This window comes from Panthera leo, chromosome F3 (genome assembly GCF_018350215.1).
Source record: "Panthera leo isolate Ple1 chromosome F3, P.leo_Ple1_pat1.1, whole genome shotgun sequence".
Lineage (NCBI taxonomy): Eukaryota > Metazoa > Chordata > Mammalia > Carnivora > Felidae > Panthera > Panthera leo.
This window is the reverse complement of record NC_056696.1, coordinates 45749009-45761463: the sequence shown is the minus strand read 5'-3', so window position 1 is coordinate 45761463 and position 12455 is coordinate 45749009. Positions and strand designations below refer to the sequence as shown.

At 35.5% G+C, this 12455-nt stretch overlaps 1 long non-coding RNA gene across 1 annotated transcript in view; it reads right to left on the bottom strand.

The window, feature by feature from the left end:
* Positions 1-1690: 1690 nt before the first annotated feature.
* The window catches only part of LOC122211886, a 161731-nt gene continuing 150966 nt past the window's right edge, over positions 1691-12455 (bottom strand). The window contains exon 4 of the long non-coding RNA XR_006198884.1: positions 1691-2417. This is a non-coding gene — a long non-coding RNA (uncharacterized LOC122211886). The remainder of the gene's footprint in view (positions 2418-12455) is intronic.

The following is a 12455-nucleotide window of genomic DNA, read 5'->3' as shown; positions in this document are numbered from 1 at the left end:
TTTAAAAAAAAAAAACTTGGGACACCTGGGTGGCTAAGCTAGTTGAGTTACTAAATCTTGATTTGGGCTGAGGTCATGATCTCGCGTTTAGTGGTTCAACAGTGGGACACCAACAGTGTGGAGCCTGTTTGGGATTCTCTCTCCCCCTTTCTCTCTCTGCCCCTCTCCCACTCGCACTCCCTCTCTCTTTCCCTCAAAATAAATAAACATTAAAAAAATAAACATCTTTTAAAAAAGGGAAAAAAACTTACTTTTCTTCTAGCTTTTTAAATTGTTTTGTATCCGCAAAAATAAGAATTATCACAGGTTTACATTTGCCCAATAGTTCATTAGGAATTTCTACGATCAGTTTGAGTGAAGAGGAAGTGTACAACAACATTTAATTTGTGAAACACCACTAAGTGGCTAGCCCTATCTGCATCTCATACGATATAATCATATTGTATATATTGGGAAGGATACAGAAGAGCTCAGATAGATAACAGAAATGATTCCCAGTGAATACCTGACTGACTGTAACCATTAATCGATTCCAGAATGTGGTATTGAATGTCACATTAAGTGGTAAGTTATTATTCCTATACAACTGTATGTTACTAGAATGCCAAAACTACTGGTGAGTAACTGATCAGGATGTAATAGAAATCTATTTACAATTTTAAAAATACTTTCTATGCTATCATGCCTGCTGATACAGCATGCTCTGTCTTCACGAGCTATTTTATAAAACATCTAAAGATCTGAAATAAATTCTAAATGCCATTCTTTTAAAGAGGACATATTTCAAAAGAGAGATCAGATTTAACATTAGTAAAATATTTATAAGTTCTAGTTAAATTCTAACTCAAAGCAGTTTTTGTCTTATAACTCTGGATGCAATGTTGAAATGTAGGTGAAAATGCCCTGGTCATTTACTATAATGCCATAGGCCATGTGTGGGAAGCATCAGGAAAGAAAAAAGATGAGCCTGAGGTCATATTCTGACTCTGTCACTTACCAGATGTGTTGTCTTGAGATCAGTTAGCCTTCCAATTAAAAAATATATAAAAGTGAAATAATATTTACCTCCAAGGTGTTTAATTAGCATGTTTTATACTGTTACTCTCTTTCTCTGTGCACTGCCACAAACAGATAAAAATGTCTGTGGCTTTGATTAAAGTTCCCTAATAAATATTTTAAAAATGTTTCCCCATTTTCATTGATTAATAGATTAAAATCTGGATATGTGCCTAATTCCTGAGTTATAATCAAATGTTTTTTTATTTTTAATTACACCAATGACAAGGCATTGTTCTATGCAAATAATAAATGTTATATGCAAATTACACATTTATTTCATTTATTTACTTCTCTGATCTTATTATTATTACTTTGGTTTAAGGGTATGTTGTCCAAATATATCTCTCCACATAAATGATAATTTTTATGATCCAATTATAGTTCTCAATTATGATAACCAGCATGAAATTTATGCATCCATAGAGACCTATTTTACTACAAGTACATTAATCAGTATAATGAATGCAGGTGAATAAAATTGTAAACATGCTAGAGAAAATGGAAGGAAGATGCATAAGTAATTATCACATTATACAGCATTAAATACTTTATCTTTTTTATATGTTAACCAAGAATAACAAGTGAGAGCCTCTGGAAGGTATTATGAATTTAGCTATATTTATTCCTTCAGTAAAACATAGTGAACATCTACTTATTATGAGTTACTATAGTCTATCAAACTAGGAATATAAAAGGAATAAGATATGAATCTCTGCTTTAACAGAACTTAACTTTTGTGTGCACGAGAGAGAGATGATAAATATGTAGGTAAGTGTATACATAATCCATGTTCAGATACTGGTAAGTGTCACCAGAAAATGACACTGAAGTAAAAGATGGAGAAAATTGGTGGGCAGAGAATTAAGCAGGGGCGTTCGGACGGTTAGGCCCTTTCCTCCTGTCTCAGAGACCTTATTCCATGTAAGATAGGGTGGGGTAGGCTAGGTCTCTTACACTAATGCTGATTTAGGGGTTAGAAGGAACAATGATTTTTAATTCAGTTGAGTTTACTTTTGCTTATATTTAATATTCAAGTATTAAGAATGTATGCAAGTCAATTCGGCTGCAAGAAAAATGATGATATGGGTGTACATGGCTAACAGAGACAGATTGGAAATTCAGTGCTGCAGGAGCCAAGTGAGGAAAAATTCTGCCAACTCAGAAGTGCTTATGCCTGTGAACTTTCCTGTCTTTGAGTGTTGTTTTAGAACAAATCAAAGATTCCTCTGAAGACCAAGAAAAAAGTGTATACCCAGCCATAGTTATGGACATCCAACTTTGTTTCTTGTTCACCGTTAGCTTTACGAAAACTTTCTCTGACAGTCCCGGCCATGCCCAGGTGAACTTTGAGTTGAGTCCTAAATGAGAACAGCAATACAGAGGTGTTAAGATCTGGGGAAAGAGAACAAAATAATCTAAGCATATATTTGAGTAGGAGGCTAAATATAGGTGGTGTCTTGATGACTATGTAAAAGTGTGTCTATTTTTCAAGCGCAATGAGAAGTCAATGAGGGTTTTTAAGCAAGAAAATTTTATGATCTAATTTGAGTTTGGATAATTTTGGATTATCACATTGACTATTTAAAAGGGAAAATCTGCCATAGGGACACATGGGAAAGCATGGAATCAAGCTAAGAAAGTAGAGGCAATTATTACTTGGACTAGAATATTGCCCCTGGAAATGGATAGAATTTGGCAAAATCCAGTTTTATTTTGGAGAGAAAGTGATAGGACTTCCTAATGTAATAGATGTGGGTGTTAAGGAAATGAAAATAATTAAGGGTGCTTCTGAGGTTTGGGGATTTAGTAACAGTAGAGGATAGTAACATTCAGTAAAATGGAGTTGATTGAAGGAACACCTTGATGGGAAACAGGTTACAAGAAGAATACAAGACTCATTAATTTGACGTTTTTTTAAATTATTTTTAATGTTTATTTATTTTTGCGAGAGAGAGAGATGGGGGGGGGGGGGTAGAGAGACAGAGAGACACAGAGTCAAAAGCAGGTTCCAGGCCCTGAGCTGTCAGTACAGAGCCTGATGTGGGGCTTGAACTCACGAACCAGGAGATCATGACCTGATCCAAAGTCAGACGCTTAACTGACTGAGCCACCCAGGCACCCCAAGACTTATTAAGTTTATAATAATATTTCTAGAGGGCATATTAAATTTAAGAGACCTATGTCATATACGTGTGCCTGTAACCTCGGATACCGGGTGTCCTGTACAAATGAATTTAGGAGTTTTTATCACATGGATGCTATTTAATGTTTATGGAGCTAGAGGAGATCACCAAACAATAACATATTAAGAACAAAGTCGTGGGGGGCAGAATTAAGCTCCGTGAATTACTACATGAGAAGTAAGGGAGAGAAGAAGGAGCCAATAGGGTGACCCTGATGGAAAATTTAAAAAAAAGTATTTTGGGGCTCCTGGGTGGCTCAGTCAGTTGAGCATCTGACTTCAGCTCAGGTCATGGTCTTGTTCGTGAGTTCGAGTCCGGCATCAGGCTCTGTGCTAACAAACAGCTCAGAGCCTGGAGCCTGCTTCAGATTCTGTGTGTGTCTCTCTCTCCACCTCCCCTGCTCATGCTCTGCCTCTCTCTGTCTCTCAAAAATAAATAAATGTTAAAAAAAAAAAAAAGTATTTTGTCCTTGGGACAAAGAGAAGTTTGTGTATCAGGAAGGGAACTATGTTAAATACTGAGATCAGGAAACATTTCATGTGACCTCTGCTTTGGCTAAGCCAGAGCAGTTCTAGTGGAACATAGGAGCAGAAGTCCAATAGGAACTGACTACAGAACTGGAGGTAAGAAAGTTAGAGTCCGTTTATATAGAATATAACAGAATATAATTTCTAAAATGTTCACTGTGAAAGGGAAAGAAAAATGGGGTGATAAATTTGAACAGATGCGGAATTAAATATTTTTTTCTACTTTTGTTTGTTTTCATTTAAGAACAGATATTCCTTTTGTTGTTGTTGTTTTTAAATGTTTATTTATTTTTGAGTGACAGGGAGAAACAGAGCACAAGCAGGGGAAGAGTAGAGAGAGAGGGAGACACAAAATCCAAAGCAGGGTCTGTGCTGACAGGCCAGAGTCTGTCGCCGGGCTCAAACTCATGGACCATGAGATCATGACCTGAGCCATAGTAGGATGCTTAACCCACTGAGCCACCCAGGTGCTCCTAGACTTGTTTTAATGTTAACAGAAATGATCTAGTACAGTAGGAGAAATTTAAGATTCTGGGTAAAGATTATTTCAGGAATTAATTCTTTAAGAAGCCTAGGGAATATGGGAATTAGAGAAAAAGTTGAGGGTTTGGACAAGGCTTTCATGCGAGCAGGAAGTACAGTTTTCCTTATAAGAGAATTGAAGGCAGGAAATATGAGTAAAGGAGCAGGTAATGTGGTATTGCAAATATGAAGCATTTTAGGAGTCTTGTTTGTATAATTTTCTTAGCAAATTATGAGGCAAATCTCAGGGTAGGAGCAGAAGATTGAATTATTTAAAGTCTAAGAGGGAGGAAAGAAGATAGGAACTAATTTCATTAAGTAGGAACATAAATTTCTCGGGGAAATGTAGTATTAAAAGATAGTAGTATGATTTATTTACTTGATTATTTTATACTTCTCCAGCATTTGAAATATTTTACAAACATTAATGATTTATGGAATTCTTAGAAATCAAATAAATACTTTAGCATATAAAATAATGACTGGTCTAAAATTTTGGAATGGATTTATTTCGTGACCATAGGTATGAAGACATAGATTGAATTTGTCTAACACAACTACGTTTAAAGTCAGATGTTTACAAGTCATTAAAAACAATTACAAACATGGTTTAATTCAACATTTCTCTCAGTGAAAGAAACAGTATGATTTTGTTTCTGGCTGGTCAGGCTTCATGCCTGAGCATGTTGGGACCACTCCTTTTTCCCTACTTTATCTGTCTCCATATCTAGACAGGCATGTGCCCCCAGAGATTTTATATATTTTAATCTAATGTCTAATGTCTTCTGAGCATACATCATTTTGAAAAATTTACACACTGCCTTTTATTAAACTCCCTTCTTTCCCTCTTTCAACATCCTCTACTCTATTTTCCTAAATCAATACACGTACTACAAAACGTATTCTACACTTTGCACACAATGGTGTTAATCACATAATTATCTTTAATAACAGTGAATTGGAAATAAGCTCAAAGGACTAAAATAGTAAATGATAAAGTGAATTATGGAGAAATGTAAACTTGTAAAGTCATTGAACTAAGACTATGTTTATGTACCTTTTCAATACCACACAAGATTTTTGTTATGATACTAAATGAAAAACATACACAAATTACATATGAACTACTTTTTAGCACATCTTACTTTGTCCCCCCAAAATTTTAAGATAGCTTGAAAAATCCCATACTATTCAACATGACAAAAACACATAAACTTTGGGAAATGATTTAAAAGGGGAAAATTATGATGTTAAGGTATATTCCTTCTATCTCGACTTTATTGAGGGTTTTTATTAAGAAAGGATGTTGTATTTTCTTTAATGTTTATTTATTTTTGACAGAGAGAGAGACAGAGCATGAGCAGGGGAGGGGCAGAGAGAGAGGCGGACACAGAATCAGAAGCAGGGTCCAGGCTCTGAGCTGTCACCACAGAGCCCAACGTGGGGCTCGAACTCACAGACCACGAGATCATGACCTGAGCCAAAGTCGGACTCTCAACGGACTGAGCCACCCAGGTGCCCTGAAAGGATGCTGTATTTTGTCAAACACTTCTTCTGCATCTATTGACAGGATCATGTGGTTCTTATCCTCTCTTCTATTAATGTGATGAATCACACTGATTGATTTGTGAATATTGAACCAGCCCTGCAGCCCAGGAAGGAATCCCACTTGATCATGGTGAATAATTCTTTTTGTTTCCTGTTGAATTTGGTCTGCTAGTATCTTGTTGAGAATTGTTGCATCCATGTTCATCAGAGATATTGGCCAGTAATTCTTTTTAGTTGGGTCTCTGTCTGGTTTGGGAATCAAGGTAATGCTGGCATCATAGAATGAGTCTGGAAGCTTTCCTTCCATTTCTAATTTTTGGAAGAGCTTGAGAAGAATAGGTATTAAGTCTGCTTTAAGTGTCTAGTAGAATTCCCCTAGGAAGCCATCTGGCCAAGGACTCTTATTTGTTGGGAGTTTTTTGATAACTGCTTCAATTTCTTCACTGGTTATGGGTCTGTTCAGATTTTCTATTTCTTCCCATTTGAGTTTTGGCGGTGTGTGGGTGTCTAGAAATTTGTCCATTTCTTCCAGGTTATCCAGTTTGATGGCATATAACTTTTTCATAGTATTCTCTAATAATTGTTTGGATTTCTGTGGTGTTGGTTGTAATCTGTCCTCTTTCATGATTTTATCTATTTGGGTTCTCTTTTCTTTTTGAGAAGTCTGGCTAGGAGATTATCAATTTTGTTTATTTAAAAAAAAAAACAACTCTTAGATTCATTGATCTGTTCTATTTTTTTTTTTTATTCTATATTGTATATTTCCACTCTAATCTTTATTATTTCTCTTCTTTGGCTGGCTTTGGGGTTTCTTGGCTGTTTCTAGTTCCTTTAGGTGTGAGGTTAAGTTGTGCATTTGGGATCTTTCTGGCTTCTTGAGATAGGCCTGAACTGTAATGTATTTTCCTATTAGGACTGCCTTTGCTATATGACAAAGGGTTTGGACTGTCATGTTTTCATTTTCATTTGCTCCCATTTATATTTTTAAATATCTTCTTTAAATGCCTGGTTAATCCATTCATTCTTCAGTAGGATGTTCTTTAACCTCCATGCATTTAGAGGCTTTCCAAATTTTTTCTTGTGGTTGATTTCAAGTTTCATAGCATCGTGACCTGAAAATATGTATGGTATGATCTCAATTCTTTTATATGTGTTGAGGGCTATTTTGTGACCCAGTATGTACATATTTTGGAGAATGCCCCATGTGCACTTAAGAAAAATGTGTATTCTGTTGCCTTTGGATGAAAAATTCTATATCTGTCAAGTCCATCTGGTCCAGTGTATCATTCAAAGCCATTGCTTTTTTAATTGATTTTCTGCCTAGAAGATCTGTCCATTGTTGTAAGTGGAGTATTAAAGTCACCTGAAATTACCATATTATTATCAATAAGATTGCTCATATTTGTGATTGATTGATTTATATATTTGGGTGCTCTCAAGCTGGGGGCAGAAACATTTACAATTGTTAGCTCTTCTTGATGAATAGACCCCTTAATTATGATATAATGCCCTTCTTCATCCTCAATGGGGAAAAACTGAGGGTTTTCCCCTGAGATCAGGAACACGACAGTGATGTCCACTCTCATCACTGTTGTTTAACATAGTGTTGGAAGTCCTAGCCTCAGCAATCAGACAACAAAATGAAATAAAAGGCATCTAAATTGGCAAAGAAGAAGTCAAACATTCGCTTTTCGCAGAGGACATGATACTCTACATGGAAAACCCAAAACACTCCACTGAAAAGCTGTTGGAACTGATACATGAACTCAGCAAAGTCCCAGGATACAAAATCAATGTCCAGAAATCATTGCATTTCTAAACACCAATAATGAAGCTACAGAAAGAGAAATCAATCCCATTTACAATTGCAACAAGAATCATAAAATACCTAGGAATAAACCTAAACAATGATGTAAAATATCTGTATGTTGAAGACTATAGAGAACTTATGAAAGAAATTGAAGAAGAGACAAAGAAATGGAAAAACACTCCATGCTCATGAATTGGAAGAACAAATATTGTTAAAATGTCAATACTCCCCAAAGCAATCTACACATTCTATGCAATTCCAACCAAAATTGCACCAGCACTCCTCTCAGAGCTGGAACACATAATCCTAAAATTTGTATGGATCCACAAAATACCCTGAATAGCCAAAGTAATGTTGAAAAAGAAAACCAAAGTGGGAGGCCTCACACTTTCGCTTGTACTACAAATCTGTAATTATCAAAACAGTATGGTATTCACATAAAAACAGGCATATAGACCAATGGAATAGAGAACCCAGAATTGTACCCACAAATGTATGGATAACTAATCTTTGACAAAGCAGGAAAGAATATCCGATGGGAAAAAAGAGTCTCTTTAGCAAACGGTGCTGGGGAGAACCAGACAGCAACATGCAGAAGAATGAAACTGGACAACTTTCTTACAACATACACAAAAATAAACTCAAAATGGATGAAAGACTTAAATGTCAGATGGGAAGCCATCAAAACCCTAGAAGGGAAAACAGGCAACAACCTCTTTGACCTTAGCCACAGCAACTTCTTACTCAATAGCAAGGGAAATAAAAGCAAAAATGAACTATTTGGACCTCATCAAGATAAAAAGTTTCTGCACAGCAAAGAAAGCAATCAACAAAATGAAAAGGCAACCAACAGAATGGGAGGTGATATTTTAAAATCACATATCGGATAAAGGGTTAGTATCCAAAATCTATAAAGAACATACCAAACTCAACACCCAAAAAACAAATAATCCAGTGAAGAAATGGGCAGAAGACATGAATAGACACTTTTCGAAAGAAGACACACAGATGGCCAACAGACACCTGAAAAGATGCTCAACCTCACTCATCATCAGGGAAATACAAATCAAAACCATATTGAGATACCACCTCATACCAGTCAGAGTGACTAAAATTAACAACTCAGGAAACAATAGATGTTGCAAAGGATGTGGAGAGACAGGAACCCTCTTGCACTGTTGGTGGGAATGCAAACTGGTGAAGTTGCTCTGGAAAACAGTGTGGAGGTTCCTCAAAAAATTAAAAATAGAATTACCCTATGACCCAACAATAGCACTACTAGGAATTTATCCAGTGGATATAGGAGTGCTGATTCATAGGGGCACATGTACCCCAATGTTTATAGCAGTGGTATCAACAATAGCCAAATTATGGAAAGATTCCAAATTTCCATCACCTGATGAATGGACAAAGAAGATGTGGTTTACATATACAATGGAATACTACTTGGCAATGAGTAAGAATGAAATCTTGCCACTTGCAACAACGTGGATAGATCTGGAGGGTATTATGCTAAGTGAAACAAGTCAGTAAGAAAGATAGATATCATATGTTTTCACTTAAATATGGAATTTGAGAAACTTGACAGAAGACAATGGGGGAAGGAAAGGAGAAAAAATTGTTTCAAACTGAGAGGGCAGAAAACCATAAGAGACTCTTAAATACAGAGAACAAACTGAGGGTTGATGGGGGGCCGAGGGGAGGGGAAAATGGGTGATGGGCACTGAAGAAGGCACTTGTTGGGATGAGCACTGAGTGCTGTATGTAAGCGATGAATCATGGGAATCTACTCCCGAAGCCAAAAGCACATGCATACACTGTATGTTAGCTAACCTGACAATAAATTATGTTTTAAAAAAATAAATAATAAATAAAATAAAAGGGGAATATTTTTAGGGAAAACAAAATGAAAACCAATTGGAATTTATTCCCAAAAATCTTCCAAAAGATGCTATATTTGGACAGAAATTTTACTCTAGGTATCTTCAATACCAAGTTTCTCTAATTAAAAAAAATAATAATAAGATTGGTTCTATAATTTAGAGTATCTGCTAGAGAAAGTAAACCAGGTATTCCAGGAAAAGCCCACTAAAACTGACTTGAATACCTGCTCGACTTTACTGTCCTGCCTCAGACTCCTTAACATGTGTGAGCAAATTTATTTCTATTCAGCAGAAAAGAAGATGAAGCAGAAGAGGAACATATAACTAGTTTTCTTTAAAAACTTATTGTCATAAATATACAATTAAGAAGAGGTGAATTACTCTCTGGTTCATCAAGAGACAACTCATTTATTTCCATTAAAGTGAGAATTTGCCTCTGTTACTGTTGCTACTGTTGCTGCTGCTGATAATTAATTACTGTTTCTACAACATCTTCTAGGTAGAATAAGCCACTAATAGGTTGGTCTATAATCATACTCTCTCACTAATGTACTGTAATGATAATGACATAGGAGCAATACAGGTATATTCTCCCAATTCCATGACCCCTAGCCAAGGGACCAAATGTGTATTTTAATGTATTTTTTTAATTTGATAAGTAATACAAAACATAGACTTCAGGCTATATTACACCTCATAAACAAACCTATTAATATTTCTGCAGGGGAGCACGTGGATATTTTCATTTGGTTGGATAAAAGAAGACTAACGTAGCAGTTCAAAGCATAATTTCCTACTAAATGAATTTACAAACATTTATAATAAAACCAAACTTTTAGTTTTTAGTGTTTTGCCTTGTTTTCATTTGGGAACAGTAGTTATGAGATCTTGGCTCCAGCATTCCATGCAGGTTGTTACAAAGGCTAAGTACAGAGATTTAAATCATTTGCCTGATGCCTGTAGAATGCTCATAAGTACTATGTACCTATTTTGTCCATGTTCCTGGCAGGCTATTTTTATAGATGCTTGTTGTGCAAACAAGGGATGTAGAACATCTTGCTGAACGCCCAAGTGGAGCCACAGATAGGTTTATGCGGGACTTTTAGGCTGGAAGTAACGTATGTTCGATATACTATGGCAAATACCATGCTCTTAAGATATTTACTTTCAGATGCCAAAAACATCAAACGTTATCTTGGTAGAACAACATATAAGGATGAAAATATTAACCCTTTTATTAGAGGCAAAAGTTGAAACACTGAAATCTTATTTCCTAACTTATTTGAAGGGAGGGCGGGCATCAAACACCTGCTCTGTATAGTCTGATCACCAGACAGTATATCTGTATTCTCGGATCTAGTGGTAGTTTATCAAAAGATTCAAAGCTCTATAGATGCTAGAATAGAGAGTCTCTTAAAATTTAAGAGATTTAACTCTGTGTAATACGTGGTCAATATGATTTTATTCTTACTGGTGGGCCCAGCTATACAGAGCCCTCTCTCCTACTCTCTTGAGTCTGATAACCTGAAAAATGGAATCTTGACCATGAAAACAGGATTGATGAATTAGCAGGTTACATATTAAAAAATTTACAGGCCAAATTTTGTTTTTCCTAATTTTACTCAAAATAGATAGTTATATCAAGCATCAGTTATTTCCCATACCATGAAAAGACCCTGTCTCCAGCTGCCCATGTCAGGCAGATTTCCTTGGATTGGGGTTGAATAAGGTTTTCATGACAAAAAGAGAAACAAGATATGGCTGATAAAATGAGAATTTTGAATATTTCATTCTTGATATTTGGCTTTCATTTGATTTTCAGTACAAAAGTAAGACAGGTATGTTATATTCTAATGTAAAATCCTGAGACCTAGAGATATTAATTTTATTCATTCAATAAGATTTTACAAAATTCATATATCATGAATGTTCATGCCACCAAAATTTGCCTTCCATTGAAGGGATGGAATATGAATCTGGGGACAATCTGGTCACTGGACTGGCCCCACATACCTGTGTTATTGGTATTTAAGACTGATTCGTGCCATAACTGGCACGAATATAGTTAACCCTAGCTCTTAAAACTGATTGAAATTATATGATATATAAATGCCATTTAAATCTTTCTCTTGAAATATAAGGATTTTTTTGTCAAAGGTGATCCTTTTCTGATATAAAGCACTGATAAAATATCAACAATTAATAACTAAAGAACTATTTAAACAAACGATTTCCTTCCTTTCCTCGTTACAAAATGATCTTCATTTTGATAAGTTCTAAAATTTTAACACGTTCTAAGATACCTTAAAATCCAGGATTTAAGACAAATAAGCAGATGCATATTCCACATGGAATTCTTTCCTGTGTTTGTTCTTTTTCAGTGTCTTTTTTCAATCGTAAAATTACTCCAATATGACTAGAACACCTGAAACCATCATTCTTTCTTAATTAGTGCCAAATAATAAGAAGGAAGGGAATCATTAAAGATACCTTTAACTTTGCTTCTGTTTGGAAAATGTTGAAAATATGAAACTATTAATTTAAAATGCACACACACACACACACACACACACACACACATACTTGCATAAACACCAACCTGTTTTCCTTCCTTCCTCCCTCCCTCCATCCCTGCCTTCCTTCCTTTCCTTGATTCCTTCCTTCTTTCCTTCCTTCCTTCCTTCATCATCATTTATTCATCAGCTATCTACACACACACACATAACATAAACATTAGATAGAATCCATACTTCATATCCCTCTCTCCCTCTCCCTCTGTGTCTTTTTGCATGTTTTAGGTACATTTTGAAAGTTTCCCTCAGAAGAAAAATTGTTGATAATGTGTTTGCAACAGATTTAGATTTCTCAACTCCTTATGATATTTATTGCTTACTATTTTGAATTGATAATCAAAGATTTCCAA